At 37.5% G+C, this 21,237-nt stretch overlaps 1 protein-coding gene and 1 long non-coding RNA gene across 2 annotated transcripts in view; one reads left to right on the forward strand and one right to left on the reverse strand.

The window, feature by feature from the left end:
• LOC132145572 (uncharacterized) overlaps window positions 1–21,237 on the reverse strand; it is a 229,446-nt gene that overhangs the window by 105,119 nt on the left and 103,090 nt on the right. The window lies entirely within an intron of this gene.
• The window catches only part of LOC132145569 (gamma-aminobutyric acid type B receptor subunit 1-like), a 131,232-nt gene continuing 111,632 nt past the window's right edge, over window positions 1,638–21,237 (forward strand). The window contains exon 1 of the mRNA XM_059556692.1: window positions 1,638–2,419. The gene's annotated coding sequence lies outside the window, so the exon portion shown is untranslated. The remainder of the gene's footprint in view (window positions 2,420–21,237) is intronic.

A 21,237-nucleotide genomic window follows, 5' to 3' on the forward strand; every position in this document is an offset into this window, starting at 1 on the left:
TTTTAAGAATAGTTTTAGGATGAAAAGACTTTGAATTATTTTCTTTTTTTTCTTTTCTTTTGAAGCATTTGCTGCAAAAAGATTTGGTTTAAGAAAACAATGTCTTCTTTATGCCAATATGGAATTTATGTTATAGAGCAAAACATCTCTTAGAAACAATATAGGCCACAGCCCTAATTTTATTTATAAACTGTAAATCGCCATTCCCAAAACCCACTGACAATTCCTTAGAGAATACATGGATCAAAAATGCTAATTTCCAACTGTGTATAGGACAACAAACTGAACAGCTTTAGTTGTAAGTAAGCTTAGGTTTATAGGCTTTGGTTCTGATGCTTTGCTGTTGTCACATAACACAGCCTTGGCACAAATAATCAATTGTATAATTCATTATGCAAACACATTAATGAAAGAAGTCCAGTGCAAATCTCCATGCAAACATACATATGCACACTGTTAAAAAATGTGAATAATACAGATTATTGAATTACATTTTGCCTGTTTCTTTGTGTGTGAAATGTAGAAATTTATAATTTCTGAATAAAAATGGTAATTTTAATAAATATATTCAATAGATTTAATAAAATAGTTTAAGCTTTTATATCATGCAGCAGCAGAAGTAAAACAGTAAGAGTAAAACAGAATTCTTCAATATCAACCTCAAGTCTTGCAAGTCTTGCAATCAGAAGTATCTGAAAAATGTAATAATAAATATACTTAATGAATCTGTGGATCTGTAGATGTTCATTGCCTGAGTGAATGTGTGCACTTACAACACAGCTGCAAAATATGCAGATATTTGAAATAAAGTAATTTAATATATGTCCTCAAATGTCAAATTATTGAGTGCAAAGAATACATATCTGTGGTAAAATCTCTTCTCTTTGTTCATAGATTGCTTCAAAAGTGGATGCTAAAACTTAGAGTAAGAGGTAAAGGCCAGAACACTGGAAATGTGATGGTATTCAACAAAATAAAAGTCCATGTGTAAATTTGTAAATTATAGTTTAAATAATCTATTAAGCAGCACATAAGTTGTAATTTATTACTGCTTCCAGTTAATACCAGCTTGAGCTGTTTTTTTCCAGTATAGGGAACATACATATTACAATGCTGCCTTGAAAGCACTGGAAGGATGAGTAGTCACCCTGAACGTGACAACTGAAGCACCAACCTATCTTAAGCCAACCTTAGATGGTTTGCTAGTCATATCTGGTTTATGCACAAACTAGTCATATCTGGTTTATGTCTCCTGGCCTGCACAAGCCATGGTGTTCAACTGGACTACCAGATAAAAAGTGCTAGGCTTATAAAACCAGCCAAAAGACTAAGCCAGCAAATCAGCTTCGTTTCCCACAAAAGAATCAAGATGCTCCAGTCGACGAAAAATATAATACAGTGACAGAATGACTACATACATCAAAGTGACACTTCACTAGAAGAGAAGATCTGGAGACCACGGGCTTCCATTGGCTCGTGCACCCTGCGCAGGGAGGAGGTCTGCACTATTTATCTGGGATATGAGCGCACCATCTGTCTCTCCGTCAGCCAATGAGCGCTTTAATTCCCTCTCTATTCACCGGTGGTGTCTTCACGTAGTGAGCGGACTGCACACTACAGACTGCAGATGAGAGAGGGGCGCGCTGCCCTGTGACGTCGCGAGCGAGCGAGGGACAGTAACGTTTCCGAGAGCGCGAGGAAGGAGAGGGAGGCTCCGCGAGCCGTCGTCGTTTGTGTGTTGCTACCGTGTTTATTTATTTATTTATTTGCCGATATTACATCATATATATTCAGTCCTGACCGGCTTCCACAGAGGATGCTCTCATGAGCCGTTTGATTCCCATCGATATTTCGTATTTATTTTTCACCTGCAAGTCTTTTAGGCGACGGAATCATGGCAAGTTCGCTAGCGTCTGATGTTCGTGCGATCTGGGGAAAACGACAATCAGACACACGTTTGTAAACAGTTGTGTGTGAACGTTTACGTCTAGCGCAGCTTTATTTTGCGTGTCCGCTTTATTTAATTTGTTGTCACTCGCTGTAATCGAGCAATACATTCACGCGAAGCACACCTGTATATCTTGTTCTCTAATTACTATTATTATTTGTTTAATTGTAAAACATTTGACTGTTATTTAAGCACACGAATATTTAAAAGCAATTGTGCAAGGTTAATCTCGCACACAAGCGACGCACGCAATATTAATCGTACGAGAGCAATTTCACGCGCACAGAGGCAGTTGAAGTTTAATACGTAGTGAACGCCTAGCGCGAGCAATTAAAAGAGCATATTTATTTACCTGTCGTCTTACTAGTACGCACACGTACACACGCGCGCGCACAAACACGCGTTGGCTATATCAAGCATCCCTCAAGGACCATCTCCACAGACCGTTCCCAAACGAGCCTGCACGACGCAGTAAGTAATACAATTGTGTGCAGTAATTGTTCTCGTTTGGTGTCTCATCTACCTTACAGTGAATCAGTTTAATTGAATGTGTCATCATGAGGTTTCTTAGCAGTTTTGAGACATCACACAGACGCTGTGCTCAGAAAAAAAAGACCAGCTGCTGTAGTGTAGAAATCCCACTAAAACATCGTTTCAGTGGGTCCTGCGGCGTAGTGGAGGGGCAGGCTGACCTGAAGTGTTTTGTGTAGAGCTCTTGTGTTTGAATGGTCGCTGTCCACGGTGCTGATGTAGAGCCCTGCTTCTCGATCCGGGTTCTGGAGGAGCCCCAGTGCTGTACATTTTGGATGAATGCTCCTAGACCTAAAATGAGAACAATATATATCATAATAATAAGTTACCTTATTATATTCTGAAAATAAATGGCATATTTAAAAGACAATCTATATAAATGTAGTGTTAGGGAAAAAAACTGATGATGATGTGAATTGAAAACGTTTTGTTTATGCACTGAGCTCTTTGCGTTTTTTCACGTTTTGGCGTCTAAACAAAATTGTTTTGTTAGAAATCTGCTACAATTATGTGTGCAAGCTTTTCTCCCTGTTGAACTTTGCTATTGTGTTTTGGGTCTCATGTACCAAAGTAATTTTTTATGTACTAACTCCTTAAAGTATTCGGCGTGGATATTATTTTTTTCTACTGTAAAATATTGTAAAAGTTTATTAATGAGTCTTAATAAGCCTTAATTACCTTGTGATTTAAAGAGATTTTGAAGACATCATGCACAGGCTATTTTGCAGTGAAATATAATATATTGTGTGATCCATCCAAAAAATATTTGTATTATTTTTGTTTCAATTATTAGTATTATTTTAATATTTATGATGTTTAGTTAATTAATAGTGCATATCACAAATAATTACAAAGTATCGGAAAAAATAACACATTGAATCAAATGTGAAGTTTGAAAGTTAAAGACTCAAATAGTATTTTCCTGTAAAACACACTCCAATGAGCGTTTACAACTTTAGAAAAAAAACTTTTTTACAGTATGGGTGATCATGTGGGCTTCCATTGTTGTTATCAGTACATTTTGCAGCTTAAATATGTTGGTGTATTAACATTATTATAATTTAACAACATAAAATGAGGAAACGCAAAATGTGTAGTCCCTAAAATGACATAATGTAATGAATCAACCTTCCTTGCTGAATTTTTAATGTTGAGATTAGGATACAGGAGACTTGAAAGCCACCCAAAATGTGTATTTTTCAGGAATAGGGTTGAGAAGCACTTACATAGCTCAGTATTTCTTGATCCAGGACTTGGAGGGCCTCAAAACTTCACAGTTTGGACGGTTTTCATTGATCGTTTCTTCTGTAAAATGCTCTATGAAGTGAAATGAGTGTGTAAATTAAAGGAGGCATCCAAATCGTGTAAAGTTAAGGGTTCTGCAGAAGGAACCCTATAAAAAATGGCTGAGGAACACTGGAAAAAAAGAGAGGCAGATGAAGTGGAAAGGGTGGCGGTTGAATGGTTTTGATTGTTGTTTTTGTTTTGAATATTGATGTGAAACAGAATCTGGGGGATTGTGCTAGAGTTGTTGTATATTTGATTGAAATGTATGTTATGCATGAGTGTCAAGCATGATATTTTTGGCTTGAATTAGACCAATTGATTTAGGAATTACAACACGAGGCACATCTTCAGCATAAAATTTTTACAAAACATTTTTACAGTGTTGTTTAGGTGGAAAATTCTGAATTTAAATGCCACGCTACTAAAAATAAAGATTCTTCATTGGCATTGATGGTTCCATAAAGAACCTTTAACATCCATGGCATACTTACATTCCACAAAAGGTCCTTTATAGTGGAAAAAGATTATTTAAAAATCTGAGGGGGAAAAAATGGTTCTTTTAGAATGTCCATTAAAAGGTTAGATAAATAAAATGGCTTCCCTGCTAAAAATTGAATAAAAGAATAAATACAAATTGAAACATCCTTTTGGAACCTTTATTTTAAGACTGGAGTTTTGTTGAATTCTTGTATGTATTCTTGCAAGTAGTAGGAAACTCTTATATTTAATGAATCATTAATATATCGTGAATTGATTTGTTTATTATAGAGCCTTATAAAGGGCAGGTCCATTCTTTGGCTTGGCAACAGCTTAATTCCTTCTTGGATGGCTGTTGAACACGTCCTGAACTGTGTGCAGTGTGAAATTGCACTATTTAAGAGGGTAATTCTTTGAGTAATGAAGGTTGAAACGATGTGACAACTTAAAGATGACTGGGAAAATAAAGAGGGAAAGATGTCTGCAACACTGATGGTAATAGGGTGAAAGGTCACTCATCAGGCCACATTACTTTTGTAGGTTTTCTGCTCCTCATATACTGACTTCACACACATTTTTTTGAGTTGCAGCTTGTAAAACCCTTCTTTGTGAAGCATAGTTTTGTATATTCTTCTGGGTCAAAGAGGTGGCGATTCAATTCTGTGAGTTTTATTTAAGCCATACTTTTGTGGCATTTAGCAATTATGCTGTGAAGGCTGTCTCTGTCAGTAAGTGCCAACTTTTAGCCTATTCCATTTCCCTGATGCCGTTGGTGCATGTCTGGCATATTGTTATTTCTGAGATGTTCTCCTTGACATTTTAAGTCATTTGATAGCTTTGTGACTGATGCACCTGCAATTTAAGCTTAGGTTATTCAGCCTCACTGGCACTATGTTGTGTGCCTGGTATTGCTTTAAAGGCTCACATATCAAAATGCTAACAGTCAGATCTCCTTTATAGCTGACACATACTGCAGAGTGACAATCAACCTAGTATGTGACTCACCTTTACAGCTCCATTTAGGTTTTCAGTGTTAAATTACCATGTTTGTATCCATTTTGCCCAGTATGTGTAGGCTACTGCAGGTATCATGCATATATGTTTACATGAGAGAGATTTCTTTACTCACATTTGCGTTTGGATGGTGTATCTTTCTGGTAATATGAGGAATTTATCGCTAAGTCAAGGTATTTTTATTGCAGTCGGTCTTTATGCAGGTGTAGAGTCCAATTAAATGGGGTTAATTGGCATTTCCCTTGCGTACTACTTCTTTGTTCATCAGCAAAATAAACCCCCCTGGGGCCAGAGAGTGAGTTAACAAACTCTCTTAATTAGAGGAATGATGAATAATAAAGTTTTTTATCATGTCCATGTGGATCTGCTGATGGAAAGCTATATTTATGCAACTAGAACAAGAGACTTGCAGCAATAACTATACAGTTAGAGTAGAATAGATACAGATATTAAACTTACATTAGATAGATAGATAGATAGTTTGGGACAAACACTGAATGCTTCTGTGGTTCATTGTACAATCAGTTTAAACAAGAAGATGCAGCCCTGCATGTTAATTACTGTAATTGTTTGAAAAGTCCACAATGAATTTGCCCAATGGTCAAACATTTTGTTTGGATTCACGGATAGTTTGTGGAAAATATAATGGCCTGTCGAAGTATGTACACAGTGTCTGCTATTAATGTGAACGTGAAACAGTGTTCACAAACCACACCATTTTCAGATGGCAATTGAATTTATTCATTGGCTGGATCATTAAATGTGTGCATATGGAGCTTGGTGGTTGGAGGCGAAGGGTTGAATAAGAGGGATTCATACTATCATCTGAACAGGAAAGTCGTTTCAGATTCAGAGGCAGACGAGCATGTTATTGCATTTTGATAGAAGTTTACTAAGGCATTTTACTATGAATAATGTGCACCAGTGAATCATGCACAATGTGACCAAGAATGTGCATTAAAAAGTAAACAGTGTCCATTTGGATTCCGTATTGACTTTAAGGATATTGCTTCAGCAAACCCCATTTTGTGTTGTCTCAAATTTTGGAAGCCTTCATGAGTGAAATGCCATCAACACAACCATGACCTCTCACAAATTCACCATTATTCAGCGTGCAAACATTGAAGCCAGCAGGGCAGCTACTAGGTTAATGTAAAGTTAGTCAAAGGGTTTTAGGTGGAAAACATCTGAATATGCTCCCACCCACCTTCTCAGTTTGTTATACACTAGTTTCACTAAGTTAAAATAATTTTCCATGCATCTGCAATCCAGTACAGGCACCACTACATTCTACTACATTAGCTAAATTCACTGTTAGATTTGATAGATAACACTAGCTAGATTCAATGTTGAGATGCACTCGAAAGGACCTCTGCTGTTTAAAGCTGTGTGAAAAACGAAACAAGAACAGCGAAAACCAGAACTGATTCTGACTCATATGGAGGTATGAACAACATTTGTCCTCAAAAGTGAAACTCTCTATGCCGGGTGACAGATTCTCCCAACTCCTTTCGTCTTTGAAGGATCTCATGTATCCAAAAGCACCTATTTTTCCTTTGGAATCTTTGCAAAATGTAAAGCAGCAGCAGGTCAAATACATCCACCATCATTATTTTAAAACTACAGCGCATAAGCTCAGAATAAATAGACAGTTAACATTGGCTGGTGAGGACACAAATATAAATATTATTATAGTTATAGTTGTCATTATCATTCTTGGTTTATACAGGCCTTTGCCGTCACCATTCAAAAAAGTTCCACCAGACTAAAGTCAGTTCTGATTGGCTGTGTATATTTTTTATCGTTCATGAGCTGTAAAAAAACAAAAAACAAAAAAGAAGTTCTAAAAATGATTCCAATTATATTATCTGCTATTCTCATAGAATTAGAATGATTATTAAAACTTTATAGTTACCATTATCGTCTTTGGTGAGAACAGAATGTTTAGCCACTGAATTAAACAAGCTCCATCTTTTTAAAATCATAGAGGCCTTTAAAGTCAGAGAGCAGTAGCACATCTTCTCATTTTTGCAGAAGTTGTCAAAAGCTATATCATGAGTGACTGACAGACAGAAAGTGCTTCAAAATCTTCTGTCTGGCTAAACAAAGATTCCATCCACACATTTTTGGGGAGACTAAGGCTGTCTGAGTGATATTTCCAGACACCTAATTCACTGAGATCAGTCAAACAATGACATTTCCTTCCTGATATTTCAAATAAATCACTTAGAACTGCTTCAAGAAAGTAGTATTCCAAGCATAGACTTCAGCGTAGGTATTACATAAATTGACACGGTGCTCTTGACTTATATGCAGATTTACACACTGAGTGATTGGCCGACTCTTGTGGGAGACACATGCTGTTCTGATTGACAAAACGGATCACTGGAAGAGGACACTTCACCAGGCCATCCACCCTGTGTGATTGCTGACTAAAGCCAGGTGAAGAAAGGCTGAAATAACTCCCTGGATCAAGAGCTGCTTCGGCTAACATGGTCATTACAACGGTGCTTTAACACAAAGAAAGCCTCACTGATGGACAGGCTAATTAACTTGTTCCTCACCTATTTGGTTTGAGGTTTGTAACCGTTGCAGAGAGGTGCGGCAAGTGTTCAAATTGCTGGAGTCTTGACAGATTGAACCATGCAGCCGGGAGGTAAATGCACTTCCTTGAGTGACACGCGTGGTCAGGACAATGAGTCCTGAGAGGATGAGGAACAGACAGTGCTGTGATGAGTCCTACACCTTTGTACTTGCTCGCCCGCCCACTCTGATTTCACTGACATATACTGTAATGCCTTATCCTGATGTGCATTCTCGATTTCGATTTCTTGCTCTGTTATATCACATTCAGACTAACTGATACCTCTAGGGTTGTGTCTGTTCGGACAGATGTCCAACAGGCTTCATTGACGCTCCTTATATCACTAAACGTGCTTTGAGGTAGCCCTACAGGAGAATGCAGTTGACGCAAGCCATGCTGCTTTTGTTTTCCTGTTGTTCTGTATGAGCTTTCACTCTCGGTGTGATGCTTGGAGGCTTGACACTGGCGATAAACCGCTCTCACTATCGCACCAGCGTTGAACCTGCCTGCCGCAGGGAGGAGGAGCAACTTAATGCATCAGTGGTGCTTTGAAATCCGGAGGGTCAAGTCCGAAGCCCATTCCTAGCCTTTCCCAGCGGTAATTTGTATTTTGTAAGCTCGGCTTAGTACACTCTATTGAGATGCTAATATGATTCATATCAATACTCTCATCCCACTCCTTTATCGCCTTCCATCTCTATTTCCTCTTACACTATCTGTCATTTCCTGATTCCATTTACCGTTTCCTTCCTCTCCACGTCTTTCTCCAGACCTGGGATCTGGGATTTGTAGATAGTGACTGCAAAAATAGTCTATTTCAATGTAGCATATTGTTTTTTTTTTTTTTTTTTTTTAAGACGGACAGTGTGAGCACATGAAAGCAGTGCTCTGTCTGTATGTTTGATCAAGCTTTTCTTTCAAAGACAAGCAGAGTCTTTACTCCAGCCTGTGGATTTTGGCTTTAGGATAGGGGGTAAGAATTATTTTTCTGGAAAAGCATCCAAATATCTTATAAATAGGAGGAGAGTGAGCACTCTATAATATTAAATTCAAAAATCAATGACAAGGAACAGCTTTAGTGGCAGAATTGATTGGAGTCTATCAACTGTATTCAGTGCTTGGACGCCATTTAAAGCGATGGAACTGTTTCTAGTGCACAGGTCAGAGAAAGCCATTTCAGCTCAATTTTGGCCGTCCTCTGAGAGTGGAGAAGAGGATGTTGTTAGGAAACCGTCCATCAGCGCTGAACCTTTACTCTAGCATCAGTCTAGTAACTGCCAGAGTGAGAGCACTTTGTCACATCAGCAGTTGTTCAAACACAAAATTCCCCTGTAGTCTAAAATAACACAATTTAGAGCCACACTTTCAATGCAATGACAACAATAAAATTAAATTTTTATATATATTCTGAGGAAGTTTTGAGTTGTTCTTACCTATGACATTACTGTGTAGCTATGCAGTTGTTAACATACTAGGAATGTTTTGTGCATTGTTCTGTGGTTGCTAGGGTGTTTTGGTTGGTTTCTAAACCATAGCCCTGTTTCTGCACAGTATGGTGTTCTGCTTGGTTGTTAGTGTGTTACTAGTGTGTTCTGGGTTTTGTCAAGACATTTTTATGTTGCGTATTATTGTATATTTATGTTGCGTATTATTTTATTTTTATGTTGCGTATTATTTTATTTTTATGATGTGTATTATTAGATTTCTATGTTGCATAATATTTTTATGTGGCGTATTATTTTATTTTTATGATGCGTATTATTAAATTCTTATGATGCCTAATATTAAATTCTTATGATGCGTATCATTTTATTTTTATGATGCGTATTATTTTATTTTTATGTTGTGTATTATTACATTTTTTGTTGCGTATTATTTTATTTTTATGTTGCATATTATTAAATTTTTTGTTGCGTATAATTTTATTTTTATGTTGCGTATTATTTCATTTTTTTGATACGTATTGTTAAATTCTTATGATGCATATTATTTAATTCTTATGATGCGTATTATTTTATTTTTATGATGCGTATTATTTTATTTTTATATTGCGTATTATTTTATTTTTATGATGCGTATTATGAAACAAATTATAGTTAGGGTGTTGCTAGTGTGTTTTAGGAGGTTGTCAATATATGTAGCTGTATTGTCAATGTTTTGTGGTTGCTTGGGTGTCATCAGTGCATTCTGTTTGGTTGCCAAGGCGTTGCTATGTAGTTGCTATGGTATTTCGGGTGGTTGCTAGTGTGTAGCTAGTATTTTGGGAGGTTGTCAAGACATTATGTTGTGTCCTTTTCTACAATGCAATGTTGTGTGCATTGCTATGCAGTTGTTAAGGTGTAGTGGGTGGTTGCTAGGGTGTTCTGAGTTTTGGGGACATTATTATTTTGCTATCCAGTTGATAACTTTATTATGCATGTTTTGTGGTTCTTAGTGTGTTCTCGTTGATTACCAAGTCATTGGCATGTTGCTGTGAAGTTGTTAAGGTGTTCTGGGCTTTGCTAGTGTGTTTTGGAAAGTTTTCAAGACATTGTGCATATTGCTGTCCGGTTACTATGGCATTCTGAGTGGTTACTCGGGTGTTCTGGTTGGTTTCTAAGACATTGCGCTTTTGCTGTGCACTTGTTAAGCCGTTCTGCATGTTTGTTAGGATGTTGCTAGTGTGTTCTGGGTTTTGTCAAGACATCATAATGTTGCTATGTAGTTGTTAACGTATTATGATTTTTTTGTGCTAATGTCTTTTAAGGGGTTGTCAAGACATGCAGTTTGCTGTATTGTGAATGTTTTTGTGGTTGATAGGGAGTGCGTTCTGTTCAGCTGTCAATGCTTTTCCATATTGTTTTGTAGTTGCTATGGTGTTTTGAATAGTTGTTAGGGTGTTCTTAGTGTATTTTTGGGGTTGTCGAGAAAATAATGTTGTGTGCTTTGCTACAATACAATGTTGTGTGTGTTGCTATGCAATTGCTAGGGTATTCTGGTTGTCTGTCAAGGCATTGCTCTATTATTGTGGTTATTAAGGTATTTTGTGTGGTTGCTAGGGTGTTGCTTTTGTGTTATGGGTTTTGTTAAGACTTTATATTGCTATGGAGTTGCTAACTTATTATGATTTTTTGTGAATTGCTACTAGCTGCGTGATAAATCGCATGCAATATTTAATGCGCATCTTGTCAGTAAAGCTGGTTCTGTAATCAGCTGTAAATCACCTGCACGCTTTCACATGGAGCAGCATTTACTACACTGAGTCGTTGTTCACTGACAAGCTATACAAAACGTGCAAAATATCATTGTGGTTTTGTGAAGCTCGTCAGTAAACAACGACTCAGAACCGGCTTTACTGACAAGATGCGCATTAAATATTGCATGTGATTTATTGTGCAGCCCTAATTGCTACAGTATGTGGTTACTAGAGTGTTGTAGGGGGTTATTAGGGTGTTGCTAGTGTTTTCTGGGGGTTGTCAAGACATTACTTTGTTGTGTGCATTGCTGTAATAAAATTGTTAGGGTGTTCTAGTTGGTTGCCAAGCCATCGCTATGTTGCTATGCAGTTGTTGTGATGTTTTGATGCATTTCCCTGTTGCTATGCAGTTGTCAAGGTGTTCTAAGTGGTTGTCACAATGCACTATTTTGAAAGTTGTCAGATCACATTGTGTTCACACTGTATGACTATCTGGGGTAGCATTTAATTGCTGCTGTGTTCACATTGCATGATGGATTAAAAGCAGTAGGTTACACACTGACATTACAATAGGAAGAATCACCAATAACTCCGCAAACAACTTTTTGTGCAAGTTTGGAAATGTTATTAATATGGTAGCCCACAATGCGATACAAAATGTATGTGCTGATTTGCAGAGAAAGGGCGAAAAAGAAAAAAAAGGAAGGAGGAGGAAATGGTTTTTGTGATATTGTGGTCTAATTTCGGGCTTTGTCGGCGATTTCGCAAAACCTGTCAGCGAGTAATAATCGGGGCTAAAATCGTGGAGTGTGAACTTGGCATTAGGGTGTTGTTAGTGATTTGGCAGGTTGTCAAGACATTACTGTATTACTATGCCATTGCTTATGCATTATGAATGTTTTTGTGCATTGCTATGTGATTGATTGGGTGTTCTGGTTAGTTGCCAAGCCATTGCCCTGTTGCTGTTCAGTTGTTAAGGTGTTATAGGTGGTTGTTAGGTTGATGCTATTGTTGCTTTTGTCAAGATATTATTATATTGCAAAACATTTAGATGTTTTTTTGGATACCAGGGTCTTATTAGTGTGTTCTGGATGGATGCCAAGGAACTGCTATGTTGCTATGATGTTGGTAGGTATTTTGGGTGGTTGCTAGGGTGTTGCTAATGTATTCTAGGCATTTTCAAGACAATATGATTTTCTTAGCAGCTGCTAACATGTGAATAGGTGGATTCTAAGTAATTATTATGCTGGTATTATAAATCATTTTGTGGTTGCTAGGGTGTTCTGGTTGGTTGCCAGGCGTTGCCCTGTTGCTGTGCATTTGTTAATGTGTTCTAGGTGGTGGCTAGGGTGTTGCTATTTTGATTTGGGTTTTGTCAAAATTATGTTACTGTGCAGTTGATAACTATATTATGAATTTTTGGTGTGGTCGCTAGGGTGTTATTATTGTGTTATTTTAGGTTGCCAAGGCACTGTAATGTTCGTATTAAGTTCCTTGGTGTTTTGAGTGGTTGCTAGGCTGTTAATATTTTGTCATGACATTATTATGTTCTACACAGTTGCTAACGTAAATGTTTTTGTGCACTGCTATGCGGATGCTAAGACATTATTATGCTGTTATGCTGTTGCTATGTGTATTATAAATGTTTTTATGGTTGCTAGGGTGTTTCTAGTGTGTTGTGGAAGGATATTGAGATATTGCTTTGTTGCTATGCAGTGTTCTGAGTGTTTTTAGCATGTCCCCCCTTTTCGGCAAATACATTTAATCATATTTTGAGTAAATTTGTTTGGGGGGGTGCAATGGGATAAGAAAAATAAAGTCTGTAAACAAGTATTTTTATGTTTTATTAAACATTTTTATATATGATTTGTGATCCTGGACCCCTAAACTTAGGTGTAAATTTTACAAAATTGAATGACTAAGCTTTCTATTGATGTATGGTTTATAAGGATCAGACAATATTTGGCTGAGATACAACTATTTGAAAATCTGGAATCTGAGGGTGCTAAAAATCTAAATACTGAGAAAATCACCTTTGAAGTGTCCAAATGAAATTCTTAGCAATGCATATTACTAATCAAAAATTAAGTTTTTATATATTTATGGTAGGAAATTTACAAAATATATTCATGGAACATGATCTTTACTTAATATCCTAATGATTTTTTACATAAAAGGAAAATCGATAAATGGCCCATACAATGTTTTTTTGGCTATTGCTAAAAATATACCCCAGCGACTTAAGACATTTTATATTTTATCTTTTATTAACATCAATTATTTATCATTTTCATTTTCATTACTGGAATAGCAAGACAAGACAAAAACACTAATTAAGGAAATTGTTTTTGTGGCGTAGGGGTTTGTTTAAATCCCTAACACTATGTATTAACCATAGTAATAGTGATGCTTTCCTTAGCAGACACAGCTAATGACATATTACAAGGGTTTTGCTGCTTGTTTTGTGTCTTTCTTTCATTAGTATGCCTAGACCGTGAGACACATAGTGTGGTGATGTGCTCTCTTATCAGGCCCTTACACAAGGACGTTTGTTCAGCATTATTCCTTTAAAATGGCTGATAATAGGCGTCGCTGTGTGTTTTATAAAACTATGGTATGATTAATGGCCAGCTGTTGCATTGGACGTTGACTCTGTGGCCAGGTTTTCTCTAACATTATGCTAACATTATGGTTTCGAAGCTTTAGATGTGGGCGCGTTTCGCAAAGATAATGGTGTTTGTGTCCTAAGCCAGATTTGCACAAGAGGGAAGGAGAGAGAGAGTGAGAGCCAGTGAGCTGGCAATCAGCGGTAAACCCAAGACCAGATGGAGATAAGAAGCAGCGGGAGAGAGAGAGGGAACCTCAGGGATCACAAGGCTCAGATTTAGCCTACATTCATAAAGGATAGTATAACCTGAAATCACCTGTGGTGACCAGACAATTGTTTAGTACCAGCAAACGGCTTATAAAATATAGAAAATATTGTCTTAATAAAGACATAAAAATGCTAAAAGTTTGCATGAGCATTTGGCTTGGTGTAAAAAATAGCATTATATGCTACTGTTCAGCAGTTTGGGATTTTTTTTATGTTTTTGAAAGAAGTTTCTTATGCTCAATGAGGCCACATTTATTTGATTAAATATACAGTGAAACAGTAATATTATGAAATATTGCCATTTCAACTAACTGTTGTCTGTTTTAATATTTTTTAAATTGTAATTTATTTCTGTGATGGCAAAGCTGGATTTTCAGCAGTCATTATTCCACTCTTTGCAGAAAATGTGATACTTATTTAGGATTCTTCAAATAATAGAAAGTTCAAAAGATCGGAATTTATTAGAAATGTAAATCTTTTTAATGTTATAAATATCTTTACTGTTATTCTTGACTAATTAAATCCATCCTTGCTGAATAAAAGTAATAATTTCTTTAAAAGTAAATATCTTACTTGGTCTTACTCAGTATTAAAGCAACGGTCAATATAAAGTAAAAAAAAAATGCATGTGTGCATGAAAGGGGGAATAACTGATAGGTTTGGTCAAGCTTAGACAAAAGGGGCACCTTAGACACTGCTGACTAAAGTATTGTACTCTATATTTCTATGGCCTTTCGCCCAAGCAAAGACCAACCGTAAAGTTAGAGGATATAGATTGTGGCAACTACCTCATATGCTGTGTGTAGTCTGAACTTTGTTGACTTTGTAGTCTGAATGAACTTGCTATTTAATTGTTCCAATAGTTGGCTCGAAATGACTGTGAGTGTGATAAACCAGCTAAGGGTAAGAAAAGGAGGAAGTGAGGGAGGAAGTGACTAAGCTAATAAATCCAGCACTGAACAAATCAGCCGCTGAGCTAATAGGGAGATTTATTAGCCTGGTTTAAGTGTTGAAAACATCACTGCAAATAGAAGCTTTGCAGCCGTTTTCAGTGGAACACAACCAACAGAAACAACAGTTTTGCTTTCATGAAATTATTATGATTCAAAAACAGATTCAAACCAGTTCTATTGAAAATATCTGTGACATGCAATCATTTTGATTCATCCCTCAGAAATCAAGTCTATGAGGCACTAACAGTATTATTTTGGTATTATTTATATGGTATTTTACTATTATAGTATAAAATAGAATAGTATGATGTATTTGTTTTGAATGAGCTTTTACTTTTATATTTTAGTCATTTTGTTATGTGCTTTTGTCATGTGTATTTTTAAGCATATCTTTTTAGTTTTATTTGTATTTCAGTTTAGTCATTTTAATACTTTAAAAATAATTTAAAAAAAGCTTTATTTCAGTTAAGCAGCATTATTAGCTTTATTTTAGTTAAAGGAAAGTATTCTTAATAGTTTTGGTTAACAATAACAACAAAGTATAAAAGTAAGGTAAGTCTTTTTGTTTTAGAATTGAAGTAATTATATGAATTTCTCTATACAAAAATGTGAATTTCCTTTTTCTATTTATTTTTTTTTTGGTGGGGGGGGGGGGGGGGGCTACTGATTTAGATAAACTTTTAGTTATAGAAACAATGTTCTTTGCATGCCTTGCAGTATAAATAAGCTGTTCTATCACACTTCATGTCATAAGATGTATAAATGTTTTAGTTTTGTAGATATGCTTTCAGAAATGTGTATATTTTACCATTTATGTTGTTGCAATTTCCCAGAACACCTATTTCAGTCATGTCTGCCAGGTTGGGACATTTCATGCATTATATTCCCCCCAAAAAGCCCAGGGGAGCTTCTGTCAAACCGCTACATGGGTTTTGCTTTAAATGTCTGAAGGGAATTCATTGAAGACCGCATTTGATGCACTCTCCAAATTCTTATTATCATTGGCTGGAGGCCTAATTTGACCCAGAATGCATTAGCCCCAGTTTGTTGTTTGCTTTGAGTGTGTACTTTTCCACTTATCACAGGTTTTGTTTGTTGGCTCATGTTTGTGTGTACTCGCAAATGTGTGCATCGGTAACCAGAAAGTCTCTGCATGCCACCGTTCTCTCCACACATTTGAGTGGCTCCTGCTCATCATTTTCATCACACACAATAGCCATGATGGCACAGCCATGCTGTTTAAGGCCGCCTGGAGCTGCTACATTCATGCCTTTGTGTACATCTGTGCGCTTTCCGCTGCAGCGATATGAATACAGTACTGCCTGCTCAAAGCCTTTCTGGCTCTTACAGGATCGAGTTGAGGTGCAATACATTCCAGGTGGCCTTTTAAAGCCCAGTGGTGGAGGAGATGAAGTATTCCTCACATCTGGCCTCAGGACTCTTGAATCAGACAGCAGGGGCTCGGGCGGATTGTGGAGTTCCTTCAAAGGCCTCCTTGAAGGACTTGCCACCTGCCGGAGAGAGAAGTGAAGAGGACTGTTGCTTTTATTCGGACTCACTCTGTTAGATGAAGGACTGGTGGAGTGAAGAGAAGGGTCAGGAATGAGCCTCTTCATGTACGACCAGAATCTCTTTCCAACTTGTCTCAACACAATTGTCTGGAATTTCTAGTAATACTGATCACCTAGGCTAGATCTAAAATCCCTATAAAGTCAGCAAAAAACTGTGTGTGAAGAGTACAAATTCACAGTATTACTAAAACAGCAGGCAAACAGTCCTTGGATGACCTGCTATTTCCAGTTAGATTCTGAAGTGAGCTTCCAGTGGACACACATTACTGTCTCATGAGGTCATGGGAGAAGATTTGTGAATGGCAGTGAAGCGATGCAACTGATGCTGTAGGTCCCAAAACAATGACAACACTGCAAATGTTGTATATATGGATAACAGAATTCTGGATTCTATGTTGTATGAATGTGGCAAGCTACACACCTTCATACTACATAGAACGTACTTATTTAGTTATTGTAAAGTAATTACTTATTAAAAAGAAGCGATGAATCCCAATCCAGGGGCTGCATCATTCAAAGTTGTTGACATCAAAGGCCACACATTTAAAGGCAGTAGATGTCAAACAAAGTTTAAAAGTGTAATGTAAAACAGCATTTTTCTAAAAAAAATTAAAACCTGCCATCATGGGTGCACAATAAATCTTTGGGTAGTCTGGACCACAAAGGATCCATTCATTGTATACTTAATTGGGATACAAACAATGTATTTCAAGGCATTTGAAAGGGCCTTCGTATTGAGCCTTCCTTTGTTGCAATGCTGTATATCCTTGCATAGCCAGACCTTCAGACTGATGGCAGAAGGCCTGGGAACCTTTGCTGCTTTCAATGCCAAAGCCGTATGTATCAGACATTCAGTCAACGGTCCACTATTACGCATTAGGTCTTCCAATGCAGCCTTCAGAGGATACAGCCTCTGAATTGGGACATTTAATTTCAGATGCAGCCCTTGATTAGGTGGTTTCAGGTGTGTTTAATTAGGCCTGAATCCGAACTCTCAGAAGTGGTCACCCTTGAATCAAACAGGCTATTCTTTGCTGCTGTACCTTTAAGAAATGCCTCCTCTGAATGTGAATTGAGCAATAGAACTTCGGTCAAGCTGTGGGTTAGCTGTCAAGTCCAATATTGTTGTTAACTCTCCCATCCCACCCTCTTCGCAAAGCATGCATCATTGTGGCAGGATCATAAAACAATCCAAGCCGAAATGTGCCGCTCAAACTGTAAAGGTCAGATAGAAATGAATCTTGTTGAATCTTGTTAAAAGAAAACTTCAGCCACACTTTCCTAGTGCTAATGTCCTTCAGAAGGATATGCAGAGCCGCAGGTGATGATACACAGCCCAAGCACAATGTTTGACGGACTTGAAAGTTTTCAGCTGTAAAATGGTGTGACCGTCGTATTCTGTGATCAAAGTGACTACCTGAAAGTTTAATTGTTTCAGGGTGTACATGCTGTTTAAAGGCAACCTGAGTCAACAACCGCTAGTTTGTCAATTCATTGTACCAAAGAGTCTCATGGCAATTCATAACTATATTTATATTTTGGTGACTTGTTGGTAAATTCATATGAATTCAATTTTGAATATCTTGTTTGCAAATATTTTATAAAATCTGCTTCATTACATGGATGTTTAGGTTTATCAATTCAGAAAAAAAATCACCAACTCATAAAATAGTTCTGTTTTCACATAAGAACTCCAGTAAACCCTCACTCGCATTTATACCTAAACCCGCATTTATACAATTTTTATCCAAAATATTTATAACATGAAATGTGGGGCATTTTGTGTTTGGAGATTGGGACAAACCTCCTTTCATGCCCCCAAAAAGGCATATTATTCATATATACACCGACCTCAGTTCAACTTAACCAGGTATACTCTGGTATAGCAGCCTGCACATTTAAATGAAGTCATTGTCATTGTTTTCTTGGCAAAGATCCTTCCTTTCGATGCAAATGTGGCTCATTATAGAATGTGCCTGATTCACAAACATCAGCACTATTTTCCTTTAAATTGCAGCTTTTTGGAAGGGATGTTTGTGTATATTTTTCTAGTAATCATAGCAGCAGTGATTGTAGCCAGGTGAAAACTTTTTTAAAGGTCTTTTAAACGTCCTGTACAAGAACCTCAACTTTTGGAGTGAAAAGCTACTATTTAGCCATCGTCTTGGTCTATGTCCATTCATAAGATGCAAATGTCTGGTCCAAACTGCAATCAGCTCTCATTTTGTGGGTGTGTTTGTTACATTTGCATAATTCCTTTAGTAAATTGGGTGGCAAAATAATGCAGCACATGAATATATAAACAATATTATCAGTGGACGCAGTGTTTCACAGTTTCACATTCTTAATTCCCCCGTGACCCTTCACTCTTTTCCATGCAGTCACAATGAATGGAGCTCTACATTACCATAGAAGTATCATAAAAGTGGCCTTTATGACTTGTGTGCTATAGTCCTAGTCTTCTGAAGCCATAAGATAGCTTTTTGTGAGTAACAGACTAAAATTTAAGCTGTTCTCTGCATCCTTTTGAAGGGGTCATCAAGTCAAGTCTGCTTTATTGTTAATTCTTCCACATGTACAGCACATAAATACAGAGAATCGAAATTGCATTACTCTCAGACCCCCGGTGCATACAGATAACATTAACAGTAGAGCCTTAAAATCTAGATCAAATATAAAATGTAGATACAACTATACAATATGGGAATGTAAAAAAGACATATAATAAAATTAAAAATAAAGTTAAATTAAGCAGCGCAAGGCACATGGCAGATAGAGTGCAAATCAGTGAAGTGAACAAACAGTGCAGATAAAAGATTTTTAGTGCAAAAAAGAAGCTTATTCAGTCTGATTAAATTGACAAAGGGCTCAAGAGCAGTTTTTTTAATTAAAGGAGTCATACCCTCGTATTACCTTGGATACCTACTGCTGTATTATAGTCTTTCAGGCCCTTCTAAAAAAGAAAAGTGGAAAAAAAATAAACACAGAGCTGCTCAGACCCTTATCTCTGTAGGCATTATTGTCTCGCGAGATCTGATGCGATATTTTGGCTGTCGTGGACGGTCATTATAATAATGCAAATGAGGAGCACGTTGATTGGTTGCAGGAAGGAGGGGGGTTGACACCGCAGGTAACGCTTTAGCATATCATTACAAACTGACATCATGGCGCAAGTTGTGAATGAACGCGACCGGCTTCCCGGCCAGTGTATAAGTATGAGGCGCCGTTTAGGGCTTAAATCAAACTTCATTCACACACACATATGAAACACGCTTGCATATATACTAAGTACTAGTCACACTTACATGTATATGAACTATCTACGCACATAAAGTTACTCATATGAGACGTGAGCACAGCACACACACACAAATATAAGACGTGAGCACACACACACACAAACTAGACGGGGCCTCATGTAAGCGTTAGGCAATAAATAAACAATAACCGAATTCATGATGATCTCAGTCATTTGTTTTTTGCAAAGTACGTTAGCAGCCATTCCCCATACCTCGAAGCTAATACTTCTGCCAGAGTTGTGCCTGGACGCGTTCATTGAACGATAATTCATGAACTCGTTCATATTTTGGACTGAACTGAACGTACCGCATTACTGCCTGATGAACGTTACTGTGAACTTGTTCATTCTGGTGTCTGTGAACGCCACGCTCTCTCAGTTGAACTTCGTTCAGTAGGATGCCAGATTTCTATAAAGCCTTCCAGGCGAAAACCCACCTAAAACCGGCCTTAATATGTAGCGGAAAAACACCCAATCTGGCAACGCCAGACTCTCTTTTTCAAAGTCGTTCATCAATATGAACAAATCTTTTTTCGAGTCATTTCGTTCATTTAAGGGGCTTTAAATGTTACTATTGACTGGCAAATTCCTCGAACACATCAACCTACGCAATCTTGATCATATTCTGAATTAAGAAATCATTCAAATGCAGTCAAAAGTCCGTTTTTGCAGTCCGTTTACAGGGAACATAAATAATTACTTCACCTCCAGTCTTTCGTTTATTTGTCTAGTGACAGACGCAATAGCAAACAATAGCCGCATTAGCAGTTATGCTGTTTGTTACACACAGTAGAGCAATAAAAACACAGTCTTACCGTTTCAATTGCAGGCAATTTTGTTGGAATGGCGCTTTTCCCGAGCTTCAATGCCAACTTCGCCTGATATTGCCCCAAATTTGAGAAGGATTTCGGCGTACAATGTTTAGCACAAACACGTAACGATAAACCAGTGGAAGGGTTGAAGGAACCGCGTCATTAAAAATGAATTTAATCCACTGGTCTCTGATAGCTAGGTCCGTTCTTGGTAGAGAAAACACATTTACATGTTGATTCTGGCAGTCAACCACAGAGCAACTCACGTGTGCACTAGTTCCAGCGTCTTTCTTGACTGAATATGAGGGGGAGAGGGGAAGGGGCGAGCTTCCTGCTGCGGTGTCCATATATGGTATATCCTGCCCCGTCTTGACGTCAAGACGGGGAAGAAATCAAAATCTCGTATTTGAGTGCGCGTGCACGTGGGCTATTTTACAAACCCTGAGGTAAACAAACGCTTCACTTTTAAATATCGGCTTCCCGGCCAGTGTATAATCGTTAGGCAATCATAACATACATTGATTCTCGTGGAAAAGTGAAAATTGTGGGTCATGACTCCTTTAACTGACTGATGAGGTAGTAGAATGATGTCAGTTCCATGCTGAATGAGGAAGTGAGCAGACCAATGCTGCACAAAGTGACTGGTGCATGTCATCTTATATTAGTGGGGGGGGGGGGGTGTATGGACCTGGGGATGTGGGATCTGTGGGGG

The sequence above is a fragment of the Carassius carassius genome, chromosome 8 (genome assembly GCF_963082965.1).
Source record: "Carassius carassius chromosome 8, fCarCar2.1, whole genome shotgun sequence".
NCBI lineage: Eukaryota > Metazoa > Chordata > Actinopteri > Cypriniformes > Cyprinidae > Carassius > Carassius carassius.